The sequence below is a fragment of the Mustela lutreola genome, chromosome 6, assembly GCF_030435805.1.
Source record: "Mustela lutreola isolate mMusLut2 chromosome 6, mMusLut2.pri, whole genome shotgun sequence".
Taxonomy (NCBI): domain Eukaryota; kingdom Metazoa; phylum Chordata; class Mammalia; order Carnivora; family Mustelidae; genus Mustela; species Mustela lutreola.
In genome coordinates, this window is record NC_081295.1 from 88775085 (window position 1) to 88795180 (window position 20096).

The 20096-nt window shown below is 46.9% G+C and overlaps 1 long non-coding RNA gene across 1 annotated transcript; it reads right to left on the minus strand.

Annotated features, from left to right (window-relative positions):
* Positions 1-18223: 18223 nt before the first annotated feature.
* Positions 18224-19486, minus strand: LOC131833187 (uncharacterized). The gene is made up of 3 exons (XR_009354353.1): positions 19289-19486; positions 18996-19080; positions 18224-18902 (listed from the first exon to the last, which is right to left on the minus strand). It is a non-coding gene; the product is annotated as an uncharacterized LOC131833187 (long non-coding RNA).
* Between the last annotated feature and the right edge of the window lie 610 nt (positions 19487-20096).

The following is a 20096-nucleotide window of genomic DNA, read 5'->3' on the forward strand; positions in this document are numbered from 1 at the left end:
TACATGATTCCATATATCTGACATCCTGGAACAGACAAAACTATTGGGACAGAAATCACTGATTGGGAGAATTTGGGTGGGTGGGGAGAATGGTCTGTCTATATCCGGGTTGTATTGATGGTTCCATGACTGTGATTTGTCAAACTCCTAGAACTGTACACTGTGTGTGCAAACCACACCCCCAATGCAAGTAACAAAAGAGAGACATTTGTCTCATGCCAGAGAGTCTGCTCACTGCAGCCTCCTCTGCCTGCTCTATGCACATGGAGCACATCTAAGCCAGAGCTTTCCTTCCTTCCATTCCCATTTTTATTCCTCTTTTTTCCTCTTCTTCTTCTCCTTATTCTTACCCAGCAGAAAGCTCCCATCAAGTGGAGCCCTCCATGCACCCCTGTGCAGACACCTGTTGGAGTGATGAGGTTCTTAATGAAGAATGGTAAGTGTCTTCTCTCAACAGAATCTTGTCTCTATGTCTTCCTTCTGCAGATGGAGAAACTGAGGCCGAAGACAAAAGAGAGCTCCTCTATTGCATCGATGCCCTGTGCCCCCAACCTTCCTACCATGTGGCCTTCAGAGACCATTCCATGGGGACACTGAGAGGGGCTGTCATGGTGAACAACTTATCTTAACCATTCTGGAGGATCCTAACTGCGGTCTGCCAGGGAGGTAACAAAACATGGAAAAACATGTCCTTTCCAACAACCTCTCCACTATGCCCTGTCCCAAACTTCTCATCAGAAGAGCCCATGGGGCCCTGTGTCTGGGAAAAGAGACTGGTTTTTCAGATTGAACCCCGAGCTTTGCCATGATTATAGACACAACCTGAATGAGCTTCATCTGTCAGCCCATTGAGCAGCTATCTCAGCGAGAATGTGTCTCTCAGGACTTCAGGGATTCAGAAATCCCCCTTCTGGAATGTACAGATACACATATGTGAAATGACATATGCAGATGCCTGTTTATCACAGTGCCGTGTGTAGTTCCAAAAGATGGACAACCACCTAAATGTCCAAGCTTTTATACATCTGTTCAATGACATTCTCTGCACTTTTGTAGGATGAGGAAGCTCCCTGTATCAAGGAAGCACCCTGATAAAGAGTGATCACAAGATACTTTGCATTTGGTTAGGTTCAAAATTCTAACTACAATATTCTAGCTTTTGTGTTTTTAAAAATGTGGAAATTAAGGATTTATACTTACATTTGTTTAAAAAAACTCTTGAGCAAAACAATAAACCAGTAATAATGGTTTTCGAGGGTTCCTGGGTGGCTCAGTGGGTTAAGCCTCTGCCTTCAGTTCAGGTCGTGATCTCAGGGTCCTAGGATCAAGCCCCACATTGGGCTCTCTATTCAGCAGGGAGCTTGCTTCCTCCTCTCTCTCTGCCTGCCTCTCTGCCTACTTGTGATCTCTCTCTGTCAAATAAATAAATAAAATCTTTAAAAAATAATAATAATAATGGTTTTCAGGGTAGGATAGAAGTAAGTGATGGGGGACAGTGTGGAATAGAGATGTTTCACTTTTTAGATACGTTTTTATCTGTTTGTTTCACTTTTTAGATACGTTTTTATCTGTTTTTTGAACCACTGAAGTTTTTCAGACTTAAATTTTGAAAAATGATTATGCAAAACTTCTGTGTCTGGGGAGATGGAGTGAATGTACTTTTCTCTCTTCTACCCTCTAAGCAGAGCGCAAACTCCTGGACATTGTTATATGTAAAACAAACACATGACTGCAGGTTGGAGGAAGAGAAGCGTCAGAACCTGAGGGCAGCACTACGGCCAGTTCTCTGGGTTCCATTTTACCTCTCACCTCCCAATCTGGGTCCTGGAGAAGCTGCAACCAGGACAGGCCAGGAGGCTCAGGGGGGGGCAAAAAAAAGTCCCTTAAAAAAAAAAATGCCTGCTTGCTCTGGCCAGAGGACCAGGAAAAGGCAATCTACTTTTAGGCACCAACTGTTCTATTCCAGCCAAACCCCATCCCATCAAATCCTGAGAGGGGAGCCTAGACCCCACCCCACCCCCATGGCCAGGATGTAGGAAGGCACCCCCATCACCCAGCAGCAGAGCCAGGGAAGGCCAAGTAGGAAGCCAGGAATTTCCACTCCAGGGGGTAAAAATCAGTGGGGGACTGGACTTGCCCACCACCACCACCATCCATCAGACAAAGTCTTGTAGTGGTGAGGCTTTCCTCCCCCTCCCTGTGGGGTGATGTCCAAGGACTAACGGAGCCCAGGAGGCCAAGAGGAGAACCTAGACTTCCACCCACACATGGCAGTAATAAGGGGGCACACACCTTCACCCACTGTCGGCAGAGGCCCGTTAAAACATAAGATTTCAGGGCGCGTGTTGGCTCAGTTGTTAGACGACTGCCTTGGGCTCAGGTCATGATCCCAGATCTGGTGTCTTATAATGTAAGAACCAAAATGCCCATGTTTCCATCAAAACTTATTTATTACACCAAACACCAAAATGATCTCAAACTGAATGAGAAAATACAATGGAAAGACACTAACACTGAGATCCATAGGTGTTAAGATGTCTCTATTAGCAATTAGGCAATTATTGATAAATTAGGCTTAAGTTGACTATACTATTTTTTAATTTTCTCTTTGTTTCTTTCACATTTTTCTGTTTTCTTTTTCCTGCTTTCCTGTAGGTTCCCAGATGTTTTAGAAGATCATCTTAATTTATCTATAGAGTTTTTGAGTATATTTTTGCATTTTGTTTTAGTGGCTACCCTATGTATCACATTACATATATATAACTTACCGAGATATTACATTATATATGTGTAACCTGTATTGACATTTTACCAGTTTGCATTATATGTAGAAAACTTACCCTTTCCCATTTATAATATAGCAATGATAATAATAAAATAAGATGGCAGAAATCAATGAATTGAAAACAGAAAAATAATAGGGAAATAAATAAAATGAAACAAGAAGCTGGTTCTCTGAAAAAATCAATAAAACTGACAAACCTCTAGCAGGACTGACACAAAAAAAGAGAAAAGACACCAGTTCCTAACATGAGGAACAAAACAAGAATATTACTACATTTCCTGCACACGTCAAAGAGACAACAAGGGAATACTATGTACAACTCCACACACAAATTTGACAAGGTAGATGAAACAAACCAATTCCTAAAAAAGTACAAACTACTACTCACCCATTATGAAATCGATCTTGTGAATAAACCTGTAATTATTAATGTAACCTATTAATAAGCCTATAATTGTTAATGTAATATGTAACTTAAAACCTCCTGAAAAAGAAATCTCCAGGCTCGCATATTTCTACTTGAGAACTGTACCAAACTTTTAAAGAATTAATGTCAATTCTACATAATTTCTTCTGGAAAATAGAAGAATGAAGCTAGAACTACCAAAAACCAAAGACAATATAAAGAAAAATAACCTACAGATTGATGTCCTTCAAAATATAGGTGTAAAAAAACTTTTAAAAATATTAGCAGATAGAATTCACCAATGTATAAAAATATTTATATACCATGACCAAGTGGAGTTTATTCCAGAGATGCAAACCTGATCCAATATCTGAAAATCAATCAGTGTAATTCACCATATGAACAGGCTAACCAGAAAAAAAAACACATGATTTTATCAATCAAGGTACAAAAAACACTTGAAATTCAACATCCATTCATGACACCCTTAGAGAATTAGAAATAAAGAAGAACTTCCTCAAGATGATAAAGAACACCTATTTTTAAAAAGTCCTACAACTGACATAGTAAGTGGTGAAAGATTGAGTGTTTCTCCCTAAGATCAGGAACAAGACAAGAATGTCCATTCTCACCACTGCTATTCATATAGTGCTGGAAGTTCTAGACAATGCAATAAGACAAGAAAAGGAAACAAAAGGCATACATATCAGAAAGGAAGAAATAAAATGTTCCCATTTGCAGATGACATAACGATCTATGTAAAAAGAAAAAAAAAAGTCCCAAGAAATCTACAACAGAAAAATTCTAGAACTATAAGCAAATTCAGCAAGTCACAGGATATAAGAATTAATTTTATTTCCATCTACAACAATAATCATGCAAACATCATAATTAACAATACAATACCATTTACAGTCATTCACAAAAGGTAAAATACTCAAATACAAACCTAACAAAACATGTGCAGGGATTACATGTTGAGAGCTCAAGTGAAAGAAGTCGAAGAAGTTCTAAATAGATGAGTGTTCATGGACTGCAAGACTTGATGTAGTAAGAATGTCAGTTCCTCCAAATCGATATATTCAATGCAATTTCTATTAAAATCCCAGAAAGACAGACAAGATTCTTCTAAAGCTTATGTGGGAGGGCAAAGGAGCTAAAGAGCCAAAACAACTCTGAAGAAGAATAAAGTGGGAGGAATCATTCTACTCAGTTTCAAGGCTTAAATTACAGGCTGCAGTAATAAAACTGGGGAGTATTGGCAGAGGGATCAGTAGAAGAGAACAGAGAACCCAGAAATAGACCTACATATGATTATCAGCTGATTTTTTATTTGAAATATTATTAATTGAAATATACTTGACATATAACATTGTATAAATTTAAGATGGACAGCTGATTTGATACATTTTGATTTGATACTGTAATAAGATTCCCATTGTAGTGATAGCACCTCCAGCACATCACATAATTATCATTTCTTTTTTATGGTGGGAATAACAAAGATCTAGTCTCTTCACAAGTTTAATGATTGTAATACAGTATTGTTGTCCATAGACATCAGATCTCCAGGACTTGCTTGTCTGTGAGGTACGCACCCTTAAACAACATCTCTCCTATTCCCTCAACCTCTGCATTCACCATTTCATTCTTTTATGAGTTTGGCTTTGTTAGATTCCACATATCAGTGATATACAGTATTTCTCCATCTGACTTATCTCACTTAGTATTAATGTCTTTAAGATTCATCCATGTCATAAGTAGTCAAATGCTCTTTTACAAATATAAAGAAGCAATTCAATGGAGGAAGAATGGTCTTTTCAATGAATGTTGTAGGAGCAATTGGATATCTATAAGCAAAAAACAAACAAGATATTTGACCTAAAACTCACACCTTATACAAAAATTCACTCAGAATGGAACACAGGCTTAAATGTAAGACATAAAACCATAAAAATTTAGAAGATGACATAGAAGTAAATTTTGGAGACTTAGGACTTAATGAAGAATTCTTAGATGTAACATCAAAAGTATGATTCAATCCGTAAAAGAAAAAAAAATCCATAAATGGTCTTCATCAACATTTAAAACTTTTGCTCCACAAAAGACCCTGTTATGAGGATGTTAAGACAATCTACAGACTAGGAGAAAATATTTGCCAATCACACATACGACAAAGAACTCCTACCTCAATTTATCAAGAACTCTCAAAACTCAACAGTTCAAAACAAATCTAATTAGACAATGGGCAAAAGACATGAGCAGACATTTCACCAATGGCAAATAAGCACATGAAAAGATGTTCAACATCATTAGCCATTAAGTAAATGCAAATTGAGACCAGGATGAGATATTACTATGCACCTCTTACAGTAGCTAAAATTAAAAATAGTGATGTTACCAAATGTTGACAAGCATGCAGAGAAACTGGATCTTTCCTAGATTGCTAGTGGAAATGTAAATGGTAAGCTACTCTGGAAAATAATTTGACTGTTTCTTCTAAAAACTACACATACACTTAACGTAAGAAACAGCAATTGCGGGCGCCTGGATGGCTCAGTCAATTGAGCAGCCAGCTCTTAATTTCATGATCTCAGGGTGGTGGGATGGAGCCCAGGATCAGGCTCTGTGCTCAGCAGGGAGCACTCTTGGGCTTCTCTGTCTCTCACCCTTGACCCCTCCCCCTGCTCCTGCTCCCTCTCTCTGTAAAGTAAATAAATCAATCTAAAAAGGAAGGAAGGAAGGACGGATGGACAAGGAGGAAGGAGGAAAGGAAAGAGGAAGAAAGGAAGAAGGAATCCTTAGGGCAATTGCACTCTCGGGAATTTATCCTAGAGAAATAAAAATTTATGTCTATGTAAAAACCTATATATGACTTCATAGCATCTTCATTCTGATAGCCAACAACTGAAAACAACCCAGATGTTCCCCAGCAGATAAGCAGTAATACTTCCATGGAATGTTCACCATTAAAAGGAATCACAGGGAATCAAACTGATTCTGATACATGCAACAACTTGGATGGATCTCAGTTGTTGTTATTGTTTTTTTTTTTCCTGAGTAAATTTAAAACAGTTTCACATACTGTTTGATTCCATTGTATAAAACTGTTTGATTCCATTGTATAAAACTCTGGAAATGACACCACTGTAGAGATGGAAAACATTAAGGGCTGTCAATGGTTAAGAATACTGGTTGAGGGAGGAATGGGTGTGAATATAGAGGGGTAGCACCAGGGAGGTCTTCGTGGTGCTGGAATAATTCTCTATCTTGGTATCTTGATTGCACCGCTGGTTTCGAGAACCCACATGTGCAAGGCATGGGTACCCAGGACGTCCCTCTACTATCTTCGAATTTTTTATTAATCTATAATTATTTAAAAAGTTAAAAGGCGTCTTAAAAATGAGTGTAGGAGTCATTTCATGTCTGTCTTCTCCATTGAACTGTGAGCCCTTCCAGCCCAAGGTTTAAAGAAGAGGAGGGGCGGGCTGGGGGAAGGCTTCCCTCTTGACTTCCCACACAGCCAAGTGCATGGCAGGCCCTTATACATGTTTGTTGAGGGTAATAATCCTGGTGTTACGGGGACACAGCTCTGGGATGTTTGCAGCCAGACCTTTCTAGGTCTGTTTGGCCTCTGGGAAGGAAACTTTGTTAAGGAAGGCAAGAAGGTAGAAAGACGCGGCCGGCGACAGTCATATCCTACCTAGCCCACTAGAGGGCAGCAGAGGATGGCGAACGGTTCCCAGCTCCGCACTGAGATGGGCAGAATCTCCCGGGAAGGGCGCAAGATCCGCCCAGTAATCCTCTGCCCACCCAGACCGTTGCAGGTGCAAAACCAGCTTGGGCAGTCCCAGGGCCCGATAAGGAGGGAGTCCCAGGGCGCCTGGGTGGCTCAGTGGGTTAAACTGCTGCCTTCCACTCAGGTCATGATCTCAGGGTCTTGGGATCGAGTCCCGCGTTGGGCTCTCTGCTCAGCAGGGAGCCTGCTTCCCCCCCCCCCTCTCTCTCTGCCTGCCTCTCTGCCCACTTGTGATCTCTGTCTGTCAAATAAATAAATAAAATCTTTAAAAAGGGGGGGAGCCCCAATGCCAAGCCAAAGGAGGGGTCTCCTGACCTTGCTATTAACGATGGGGAAGGAGCACAGAGCGGGCTCAGTGTGCTCATCCCCTGCCTCCCCTTCTTTCGTGCCATTTGAGGTTCAGGAGCTCCCCACACAGAGCAGCTTTCTCTTCACCGTCAGGGACAAAGTTGCTCAAAGAGCCTGAATTTCAGAGAGGAGACAGACCTCTGACACCTGCTTAGGGTGTAGGTATAGGGAAAAGGACCTTGAAACACTTCCAGAGACGGACTTGGAAGCTTTGGGCACCTGCTAAAGACGTTTTCTAGATGATTCTTCAGGGTCAAAGGGAGGGAGAGCTTTCTAGGATGGAGGTCAATATTACACTCTTGACACACTCAAAGCGGGCAAGAGAGCATGAAAACGGGTAAATCACTCTGCCGCTTACTAGCTGTATGTTTTTAAACAAAGTACTTTGCCTCTCTTGGCCCCTAATTTCCTTGTCTGTATAGTGAGGGAAATCGTAGTTCTCTCTCCAGGAGTTAGTCGGATGGTTAAATAAAGTAACTGAAGCAAGCGCCTCTCGAGGCACCTGGCACCTGGCACCGGTCACTAAACCTGTTCCTGCGCCCCCTGCGGCCTCTGGTACGTTCTGCACCCTGTACCGACTCCGGCTGCAGTATCGTCCTCGGCCACCGGGCGGCGGTGCGGGACCACAGTGCCCGTCGGCGCACAACCAGACTCAGTGGGAGCGGGAAAGAATTCCGCAGCCTGAAGAGCAGCAGAATTGGAGCGTCGGAGAGATTAGGTCTTAGCCTCCTGTGCCAGAGTTGCCCTCGATCCGACTCTCCAGAGTCTCCGCAGCCGGCAAAGGCCCAGCTAGGCAGAGCAAAGGCAGCAGATGGGGTGGGGCATCAGAAAGTGAAGAGGAAAGTGAAGTGGAGATCATCAGGCTGGGGATCCTCACCCACAGCCCAGACTCTCAGACTGGCAGATTTAACGACCCTATCCATTGCCCCATTCCGGCAACTTCCTAAAATTAGGGGTGGGAGGGACAGAGTACCTTTCCCGACATCTCCTGAGCCCCTTCTGGAGCGACCTTGCTGAAGCTTGTCCCCTTGGTATTTTGAACAGAGACCCCTTTAGAGATCTGGGTTAAGATACAGACCTGGAAACCGGGGACGAGTTAGTTAAATTCTCTTTATTTATTTATTTATTTTTTTAACCATAGATCAAGTTGTTTCAGTCCCATGTTCATGTTTAAAAATTCTCCATGGCTCCGAAATCACGCCTGGTCTATAATCCCAAACTCCACACCATGACCTACGAAGCGGGGCCTGACCTTCCACTTCACCTCCTTCCTCTCTCCTCCCTGCCAGGCTGTACCCCAGGCTTCCCACACCCTTTGCCTGGGACTCTGTCCCCAGAAGTGTGCATGGCTCCTTCTGTTATTTCATTCAGGCCTCTGCCTCCTCCCCAGAGAGGCTCTCTCCAATCCAGTATAATCTTTCATTCTCCCCGCGGAGGGCTCCTCTGCCTAACTTCATATGATGGGTCCCAGGCTATCTGTTTCCTGTCTTTCTGTCCCAGGAGAATGGAAGTGCCCAGAGGGCCAGGCTCTTGGCATCCTGTTTCTCTGTGAGTCGGAGCTTAATCAATATTTGTTGAATAAATTCATGACTTAATGAATTAATCTACAAAATGTGGAGGCTCAGGAAGAGTCATGGTGGTGACAGCTTTTTGGACATTTCATTCACTATATTAGTGTGCACCTATTTTGTGCCTACTGTACAGGTCCTTAGGGATCATCATTGTTCTTACTCATTGCCACAGAGAGAGTGCGATGGGAAGTAAATCTGATCTGGGCCCAAAGCGCAGACCCTAGGCTCGGTCCATCCTCTTCGCTTCTCACTTTCCAGTTTTGGAGGCAGCCATCGTGCTAGCAGAGAGCAAAGTGCTCTGGGAGCTAGAGGTTCCAAGGGGAGGCGGGTGATCTCTTCACTGTCCCCTACCCCCATTCAGCCCTCTGGCCCTTAAGTCTCCAAGAAGCAAGAAAGAGGTCAGAGAGGTCCCTCTCCCTCGCTCTCCTCCATCTCGGATTGCTGCACGCTCTTCCCTCTTCGCCTGAGAGCCGGGTCGCCCGGAATTTGTGTCTCGGTTCCGGCCCAGGGCGGCTGGAGCCTCGGGAATTTCCGGCTAGGGTCACAGGATACGCACAGGGAAACACCGGCCCGGAGAACCGCGCTCTTCCCGCGGCGGGCGGAAGGCGAAGAGCGAGTGGGGCCCGCGCGCAGCGGTAGTGGGTGTTGGCGAGACCCGGGAGGCAAACCGCATGGAACGAGGGCGTAGCGGGAGGACAGCGGAGAGCAGCCGGTTCCGGAACGTCTGACGGCGAGCCCCGGAGGTTGTCCGCGCGAGTAACAAGTGTGCGATTTTGTGTGCCACTGACGTGTGCACGTGGGCACCTACAAGCTCCTGAGCAGGCTGGGTGCACGGAGCTTCAGTGTTCACACAAAGAGCGCGTAGACGAGGAACGTTTAAATCGGGGCGGGGAAGAGGAAAAGATCCCCGGGAGCCTGGGGAGGAGGATGGGGGATAAAAGGCACGACCTCGGCTGGGTTCTAGACGCGGGTGCTCCGCGAAGGGACCCGCCACCGGGCTACAAGCGCGGGGTGGGAGATTGCCTGGACCAGCTTCTCCCCTATTCTCTGCAGAACTTTTTCCCCCTCCCTCTTCCCTCGCTCTGCCTCTCTCGGGGCGGTCTCCAGGGACTGTCTCTCACATCCATTCTCCTTTCCTCCTTGATTTATGCTGCAGAGTGGAACGACCTTCCCTGACCTCATTTTCATGACGGCGCGAGCACACCCGGAGCCGGCTACGCACATTCCGGAGCAGGCGCGCGCCGACACTCACACACTCACCCTGGCACACACACACACACCCGAGACCTAGGCTGCTGGACCCTGCCCATGCTTGAGTTCACACCAGCTCCGCCACTGTTCTGGGCACTGCCGGGGCTGTGGACGCTCAAAGAATAGATCCTCGTTAGCATCTTGCTTTGAATATCATTTGCATTTTATTCATTTCATGTCAAAACGCTCAGAACTCTCCCCAGCCCGCACCTTTCCCCAGAGCTTGAGAGTCGTGAGCCTCCAGCTCTAGCCCCTTCCCTGTGGGCCGCGCACTTGCTGGCTGCCCCCACCCCACCCACCCTCGCGTGGCCAGAGCACCACAAACACCCACAGCCCCCACAAGAGGGGCTAGCCTCTCCTAAGCTCTAGGCAAGTTCCAGGGCCTGCGCTAAGGGTTTAGGTGAATGATCTCATTCAGTCCTTCCAACAACCAAATGAGCTAAGCACTACGTTATAGCCATTTGAGAATCGAGGAAACTGAGGCACAGAGACGCCTCGCTCAAGGTCACAGAGCTAAAATTGGAGGAAACGGAACTGAAATCCAAGGCGCCCGGACGCCGAAGCCTGAAAGCTTAACCGCTTCGCCGCCCAGCCTTGCGCAAGGTCAAAGCTAAGGTAACCGCGACAGAGGGAAGTATTTTTTAGAAAGTCATTCTCCGCCCCACCGCGACCCTTCCTCCACCCGGCCGCGGGGGTGGGGGGACCCGGACGCATTCCCGTGGCGGGGGCTTGCAGCGCCCTTTCGTCGGGCCGCCCCTTGTCTTGACCCCTTTCCCAGCGAGGGCTCGGCCGAGTCCGGCCGCCGTGCTCTCGAGGTCGTCTGTCGGCTCTGGCTAGTTAAGAAAAATAAACAACGTTCCAAATGGAGGCGATTCCTTTCAACCCAAGCCCCGCCGCCTGCCAGAGAAATGCAAACAGCGGGAGACAGCCCGAGTCCGCCCCGGCCCCCGCGCCCGAGCTGCGGGTGGGAGGGCCGGGCCGAGGTAACCCGAGCCGCCGCGCCGGCTCCCCGCGCGCTGCCCTCCGGCTGCCCCTTCGCCCCTGACCCCGCCGGCGGCGCGCCTGGCCCGCGCCCGCCGTCCCCGGCGCCCCCCACCGGGCCAGGCCCCCGCCCCGGAGCGCCACCCCGGGAGCCCCAGCCGAGTCCCGCGCCCTCGCGGCCACATGGTTCCTGTCCGCATCGCTCCCCTGCAGCGGCCGCGCGCCTGGCTTTAGTCCTAGGATCATTAAACACCGAGACAAAATGGCAAGGGGTGTCAGAAACCCGCCTGGCAAATACTGCCTAGTGAATGGATCTTGGATGGAGGTGGGGGGGGGGGGGATGCTGCTTCCAGATGTGTCCCCTTCCCATCCTGCGGTGCGCCGTCGGGGAAGCTAGGGGCGCCACAGCACAGTAAGGTCAGCGCGGGCCCGACGAAGCCGAAGGGGTAGTATGCTGGACCGCAGGGTGCTCTGCCCAGCCCAACCAGGTGAGCATCGGCTCTCTCCCGAGGTCTCGTCCTCCCCAGGTCTTTGGCGGCCGGGAAGACCTGCGTCCGGGGCCGCCAGGGGGAGCCGACGGGCGACGGAAGATGACCACGCTCGCATCCAAACCCCACTTCGAGGATACGATGCTGGGAGTACTGTGCACGCAGGACGTGACAGCGCCAACCTCGTTTTTATTGCTGCGCGAATGACTCTGGGGAGTCTCCGTGGCTGGCGTGCAAACAGTCCCTGCCCCGGGCACAAGGGTCGGAGGGAATCCCGGGACCCGGGATATGTAGCCTCATCAACTTGAGAAGCGGTCGCTGCGTCGAGTGGCCTGAGTTCGCTGGCCTGGCTGCCCAGCAGATCAGAGCGGCCCAGAGATTCACCTGGGTCTCCCCGCTGGCGGGCCACCGTTCGAGGGGTCTGGAGCTTGGGGGTTGGAGTGTTGGGGAGAACTCGTGGCACACCCGCTTCCTCCGAATTCCTTCATTGCAAAGGTGGGCTGTGCAGAGAGCGGCCGGGAATGCCTAGAGCAAAGCTCCCATCAGGTTCGCGAGAATCGGGGAGCTGCGAAGCGAAGACGGGGGACCCCAATGGCCTCCGGCTCCGTTTAACCTCAGCTCCTTTCCTCGGGACGTGCGTGTTGGTCTGTCGGTCTGTCTTTCGTGCGTGCTGCCTCGGCTTTTCACCTCTTTGCGTCGGGAGCCTAGCGCTCTCCTGGGAGCCGTACTCACACACAGGCGCACTCAAGTGCACACACGCTTGCCACACTTGCAAGTCGGCGGCCTGGGTTCGTCGGCGCCGCTGCGCCCGCAGCTCCATGGATGCCGGGGCTCAAACACCTCTGGAGCTCCTGGCCTTGATTTTGCCCCAAGATGCCTCTCCACCTGAACGGCATCAGATCTTTCGCTTGCCTCCACCCGCCTCCCCAAACACACACGTATACACCGCATCGGAGATTTCCTTTCTCGAACTTTTGTGACGGGGCGAGATATAAAACCAAGAAAAGTACCCATTCCTTGAGGATTTCCTATCTGGGCTCCAAATGGCTATTTTTCTCCCATTGAAGTAAAGAGAGGGGGAAAGTTTGCTTAGAGTGGGGGGGGGATTTGAAAGTGGCCATGAAGGGCGCCACCCCCATCACTTCCCTAATTCGATCCCTTTCCATCAGCTGAAACCAAGCAATTCTGCGAGGAAGGATTCCGTTCCTTCGAGATCCTTCAAAAAGGCCCACTATGAAGATGGACGATCAATCTGCACTGCTGGAATCTCTCCCCAACCCCAATCATCGCTCCTCCCAGACCCTGCGGTGCAGACGTGACCTTAAAGAGCCCCGAGGGAGCGGGTTTGAAAGCCCAGCTCCCGGTTCCCCGGGCAGCGTTTGACATGTCAGCCCCTAGCTCTCTTCCTTTCCTCCTTTCAGTCCGGTCTCCCTCTCCCACTCCACCCAGACCCTCGCGTGGGACTCCGACACCGATCCAGGGGCGAAGACGCGGCTGACAGTTAAATTGCAATGTAGGCCGATGGGGGAAAAGGGACCGTGTCTCTTTAACCGGCCCTGCAGACAAAGCGTCTCCCCTCGGAGCGAGCGGAGTCGGGCGCAGCAGCGCGCAGACCTGTCAGCGCGTCTCCCGCGCTTGGGAGAGAGTTTGCAAAGTCATAATTATATCTCTTAACCTGTCTTGCTCTCTGCAGAAGAAGGTCCCATTATATTGAAATGAGATTATTAGCCATCAAATACTTTCTTTCTCGGGAGTTGTGTGTTTTTTTTTTTTTTTTAAATTCAAATACCTTAACGACTTGGCAATTGCATTTTGATCAGATTTAGTTGGCGCCCCAGCCCGGCGCGGGAGCCGGGGCGGGAAGGCAGACGGTTGGGGAGGGAAGGGGGGTTGCCAAAAGAGTTTGCAAAGAGAAGCAACCGTTCTTTCATCCTTCCCTTGCGTCTCAAGGATCCGATGGGGACCTGTGGGTCTGGGGAGGGAGGTGTGAGGTAAGGGAAGTTGGCACAAGGTGGGGAACATTTCCTATCCCTTCCAGATTGTCTGCTTAAACCGCTTTTCTGAAGATGGAAGGTGGGGCGGGGGACCAGGCTAAGTTTCAGAGCTGCGGGAATAGGGGTGGGTCTGGGGCACCAGGTAAGGATTGAGACCGGAGCTGGCGGTAGTGCGGGCTTAGCAGTTTCCGTTCAGGTTGGCTCAGGGCTCCCGCCAGGTTCCTAGTGGATGGAATTTCAGTGTGTAATAAATGGGTTTTGCTCTGCGCCCAAGGTCTGTCTGGTTTTACCCAAGATTGTGAGCCCCTTGAGGGAGAAGCCCATCTTGTTTCCAGACTCTGGAACCCTGTCCCTATTGCCAGCAGAGCCCTTCCCCCAGGCCTCTCCCTGGATTGGGGGGTGGGGGTAGGGGTGGGGAGGAGGGCATGAGGTGGAAGATTTTCCAGACTCTAATTGTAAAGCCCCTCACTTTGACTTCCCCTGGTGGAAGGAGCAGCCAGGCTTCTATTTTCCTTGGCTTCAGCCCAGGCTCAAGGAAAATATAGGAAGCAAGACAGCTCACCGGTCCCACCGCCCCCACATGCTTCACATACAATCCTGGTGGGTCCAATGGTGCATATAGTTCCACTCCATCACCTTCCAGATGACCATCAGGACGTCAGTTACTCAAAAGACAAAATGGCATCCAGAGTCTAGAAACTTGGCTCCTAGACCAGGCTAGAACCATGCCACCTTGAACCAGGCAACTCCTGTCTCTGAGCCTGTTTCTCCCTATGCAGAAAGATTCTTGGACTTGGGATCTGTACTGTCCTTTTCATCTCTGATACTATTTTCCTATAAAGAGGTTCTTAGTATGGTGGTCATCTAGAAGATTCCACAAAAGCCATACCACTCCTTTCCTCCAATCTCTTCAGAAAAGCAAGGGAGTGGGGGGAGTTAAGTATGGCTCTAAAAGTCTCCAAATGCAAAAACTTTGGGAAAATTTCGGTGTCTACTGAAGCTAAAGCATGTATACCCATGAGCCAGCAATCCCATAGGTAGGCATTGCCCCAACAGAAATGTATACTGTGTTCACCAAAGGACATATACAATAATGCTCATAGCAGCAGTCTTCACAATAGCCCCAAACTAGAAACAACTAAGTCCACTATTAGTAGAATGAATAAATCAACTGGTATAGGCATCTAACAGAATACTACAGAGAAAAGGAAAAGAACAAACTGTTGCTATATACAACATGAATGATTCTCACAGACAATACTGGGCAAAAGAAACCAGACACAAAGGAGTACATATTGCATGTTTCCATTTATTAAGAGTTCAAAGAGAGGCAAAAGGAATCTATGCTATCAGAAGGCTAGATAATAGTTACTTCAAAAAAGGATGAGAAGGGAGTAGGAGGGAAGCTTCTGGGCTGATGGTGATCTGATTTTTATTTGTTTGTTTGTTTGTTTGTTTGTGAGAAAGAGAGAGAGAGCGCACATACACACAGAGGGAGAGGAGAAGCAGAACTCCACTCCAACATGGAACTGGATCCCAGGACCAGAAATCATGACCCAAGTTGAAGGCAGACGCTTAACTCTTAACCAACTAAGCCACCAGTCACCCCTGCCGATCTGATTCTTGATCAGGTTATACAAGTGTGTTCCGTTTGTGAAAGTTCATTGAGATGTGCACCTATACTAAATGCATTTTGTGAATATACATTTAAGCTTCAAATTGAGATTATTCTTCTGCTCAATCCTCAGTTTTACCAACACACACTCTTATTAGAATGCCTCAAACCCCATAATAGCAGGAAGTCAAGGACTAACGTCGTACTGGACCCTCCTGCCCCTGTGGCTCAGCACTGTGGGGCATCCACAAATGCCGTCAGGGTTTTTGGTCCAGTCTGGAAGTAGATGAACATAAATGAAACAATTGAGGAAATATCTAGTGGTATAGAGTAAATAGTTTATGATCTTGTGAACAAACAGCCTGGATTTGAATTCCCAGTCCACGACTTACCAACTGTGTGACCTTGGACAAGTGACTTTACCTCTCTGAGTACCATCTGAAACATGGAGAAGTCCATACATCTACTTACTCACAAGGCTATTGCAAGGATTGCCATCAGATAATTTGTGCAACAGCAGGGGGTAGGTGCTCTGTAAGTGTTGGACTCTATTCTCACCTGGCATGGTGGCAGCTCTGGCTCAGACTGACTCAGATTTCAGAGGAGAGGGGATGAGTATAAGCTGGAAAGGAAACTGGCCAAGGAAGAGACAACTTGAGCTGAGAAGACATTGATGAAAAGGGGACTTTAGAAAGATCATCTGGAGCAGTGGTTCTCAACCAGGAACAATTTTACCTTCCAGGGACCATTTAGCATTGTCTGAGGACATTTTTGGTTATCATAACTCCACATGCACTATCATAACTACAAGCACCTACTAGCTAGAAGTCAGGGATGCTGCTAAATGTCCTACAAAGCACAGGGCAGCCCCCACATCAAAGAACTGTCTAGTACAAAAAGTCAGTGGTGCCAAGGTTGAGAATTCTTGATCTAGAGGATAAAAAGGATTTGGTGGCAAAGAAAAGGCATCCTAGGACAGAGAAGGGTGTGTTCTGGAAGACCTGATGTGAACTTAAGGGAGGTGGCATTGGGGAGTGCCTGGAGGTGTCCCTGTTCTGATCTTCATCCCTCAGGCTACAAATTCTTCATTCATCTCCCGGATTTCAGAACTTGTGGGGAGTCTAGAAGGTTCTTCACATACCTGGTTTGTTCACTGCTCTCAGGAGAGATTTTGATAAAGCAAAGCAGATTCCTCAGAGATTTACATGGCCACAAGCATCACATCTGCACTGGAACCACAACTGGAGAAAATCTCTAAGGTCTAAGAGACTAATGGGGAGGGGCTTACCCTCTGCTGTGCATGCACCTGGGAAGACTGGGACTCAACCCCAGGCTTCTATCATTGATGTAGAGCAAGTTGGGGAGGAAGGGATTGCAGATATTGATTAAATAACCTTGAAGGGGAAAACATGACATTTTTTAAAGGTCAGAAGGATAGTTGGCACTGAACTTTGGAAGTGACCAAGAGAACTATGTGATTCTCTAGGGGCAAGTATAATTCCAGGCCCTAGAACCATGATTCATAGTCATAGGGCTCTAGAAAAGAGAGAAATGACATTGATTAATCAAAAATTTCTTGGCTGAAGCAATTTATCTATTTCGGGTACGGTTCTATATACTAGGGAACTAGGGACACAGCATGGAACAAAAGAGACAAAGCAAACCTTCATGGGGCATATATACAATGGGAGGAGAATGATAAAAAAAAAAATGTATAGTGTAACGCCAGGCACTTAGTTGAGTGCCTGCTGTAGATTGGGTGTTATTTATAAATATTCTCAACTTTGCAAGAAACTTTAAGATAGAAATTCCTTCCCCCAATTTAAGATAGAGAATCAGGCTCAAAGAAGGTCAACAACTACCCCAAAGTAGAATGACTAATAAGTGGAAGATTCAAGATTTGAACTCCAGTGGCCAATTCATGATAAAAACACTTAGTAAACTTATAAGGAACATCCTGAAAAAGACTATTTACAGATAAAACAAAACCCTATAGCAATCCTTATGTTTAATGATGAAATAGTAAGTTTCACCCTTTAGATCAGGACAAGATAATGGCTGTCCACTTCAACATTTCAACTCGACATTGCATTAGATGTCCTACCCAGGACAATGATACAAGAAAAAGAAATAAAAGGCTTAAAGTTTGGGAAGGGGAAAGTCAAAATATTAATCACAGATGACATGAAGTTGTACATAGTAAACCCAAAAGAATCTACAAACTACTAGAATAGGTATGTCTAACCAAGTCTTTAAATCCAAGTGTAAAACTCAGTTGAATTATATTTCTTTATACCAGCAACAAAAAATAGAAAATAAGATTATGAAAAGCAATGCAGTAGTAGATGGATAACAACTAAAAGGTCTATGGTTTCTTTGCAAAATGATAAAATGTTCTAAAATTGATTGTGATGATAATCACACATTTCTGTGAATATATTAATGACCCTTGAAATGTACACTTTTAATGGGTGGATTGTATAGTATGTGAATTATATCTCAATAAAGCCATTTTTATAGAAAAAAAGATGAAGGTTGGTGTTGCACAGGCTCTCCTTCCCACACTACCCATCGCCAGCACTTAGAAACATTCCTTATAAAAAGTATAATTTACAGCAGCCGTGAAACTTATCCAATGCCCAGAAACAAATGTAATGAAAAATGGGCAAGACCTCTACACTGAAACTACAAGCCATTACTGAGAGAATTTAAGCACCTAAATAAATGGAGTGATATACCATGCTCAGGAATAGGAAGACTCATATTTTAATGATATCAGTTCTCACCAGACTGATATATAGATTCAATATAATTCCAGCCAAAATTCCACCAGGGTTTATAGGTTTATGGAAATTGAACTCAAGTAGTTCTAACTCCATGACCCACTGGAACTGGACACTACAGAAAAAAATCGGAGGGCCACAGTATCCCTGATATACCAGGTAACAGGCAGCCATACCTGAAAAAAATATTAACACCCTCAATTATAAGATCAGGACCCTGGAAAACCCAAGTGGGAGTAGAATGAGAAGATAAAATATATTCTCAGTTCAGACAGTTACTGTGGTTTCAGTAGATATGAAAGAAAGACCACAATTTACTAAATACGTTTTTATTTAAACAAGAATGATTTAGAGGACTGGGGTTTGTCACACCCCACAAGTAGTATCATTGGAGAGATGGCTCCTTGGCTGGGGAGATGGCTCCCTCCCAATGGGATATAGTATGCAGTAATTTATCTGGCAAGGACTGGGGGAGTGGGTCAAGAAGTCCCTGGGGCCACACGCCCATGGGTACCAGCTTGCGTAGTGGTATGGCATTGCAGGAAGTTCTTGACCCATCCCAAGATAGGAGCTGCGACTTGGCCTTGGCCTTGTCCTTGGGCTTTGGGGAACTCTGGGAGAGTTGAGCCCTCAAGATAATCACTGGAGGAGACAGCTGTTTCTTCCCTGCTGACAAGCTAGGGAGCACCTGAGAGCCTGGGCGGGAAACTGGAGGGGGCCGGGGGTGCAGCACTGCTTTGGTCCTTAGACTACACCCACAGAGGCAGGGCTCAGGGACAGGGAGCACAGAGAAGCAGAACTTATTCCCCAGTAGGTGAGGGGGCAGAGCCCTTAGGCTTCCCTTTGCCTCCCATCTTGATCCCTTGGGGTGCCTGGCTTTCCTAAAAGGGGGGAAATTCAAATCAGTTGAAAGAGAAACAAAGAAAATTCAAAGACAGAGCCCCACCCCACCCCCATCCAAATACAATACTCACTCTGCCTCTTTCTGAAGGAAGTTGTCTTCCTCCAGGAGTAAGGACTTAGAGATGGATTCTACAACAGGGTGTCTCTTCATTTTCTCTAAAAAGAGGAGAAATGGAGAAATTGAAAGCTAGGGCAGGAGGGAGCTGGTAACTAGAAATATCAGTGAGTCAGAGAAGTTTTCAGGGAAGGGAGTAGAGGGCGAAGGATAAGGAGAAGTCTGATTCTTCAGGCTGGAGGATTAGAACCTCCCACACACCCTCTCTCCAAATACACACCTCTAAGTGGGAGAATCAGTCAGACTCACCCTTTTATACAGTCTGGGCTAGAAACTGAAATGTAGGAGGAGATGAGAGGAAAAATGTAATTGGAGAGAAGGGGGAATTTTCTTTTCCACCTCTTGCAGTGTGGAATCTTTGAATCCATGGAAGTCAAGGGGACTGAAGGCCCTTTTCCCTACTATGATGTCACCGATGGGTTGCAGATACTCAGTTCCAAAGGCCCCCATGTTGAGTCACTGAGCTGTGGACCGTAGGTGGTTCTTGGCGCCTAGAAGGTCCTGCCTCTTCCTCTGGTAGTACACTAATAGCATCAGTTCCAGAAACATGTCAGGTTTTTCTTCACTATCATTATCATGTGCCCAGCACTGTGGGACCTGACCTGGAGAATATGGCACTCTTCCGATCTCATGGAGCTTGCAGTCTAGTTGGGGAGAAACACACACAAGACACTATGTGAATATCACTGGTGTGTACCTCTCCATATGCTGGATTGAGTGTGGGTTATTTTTTTAAGATTTTATTTATCTGACTGAGAGTACAAGAAGGGGGAGTGGCAAACAGAAGAAGAGGGAGAAGTAGACTCACTGCTGAGCAGGGAGCCCGACGAGGGAATCTATCATGACCTTCCCGAGCCAAAGGCAGATGCTTAGCCGACTGAGCCACCCAGGTGCCCTAGGATTGAGTATGTTGACACCAGGAGCTAATAAGGTTGATCGCCACAGGCTGGGATGTCTGGAAAGCTTTCTGCTGGGGGAGGAAGGATGGCGTTGGATTTAAGAATGGATGAGGTCTGGGTGGAGAAACCAGGAAAGAGTAGCTAGAACAAAAGCAGAG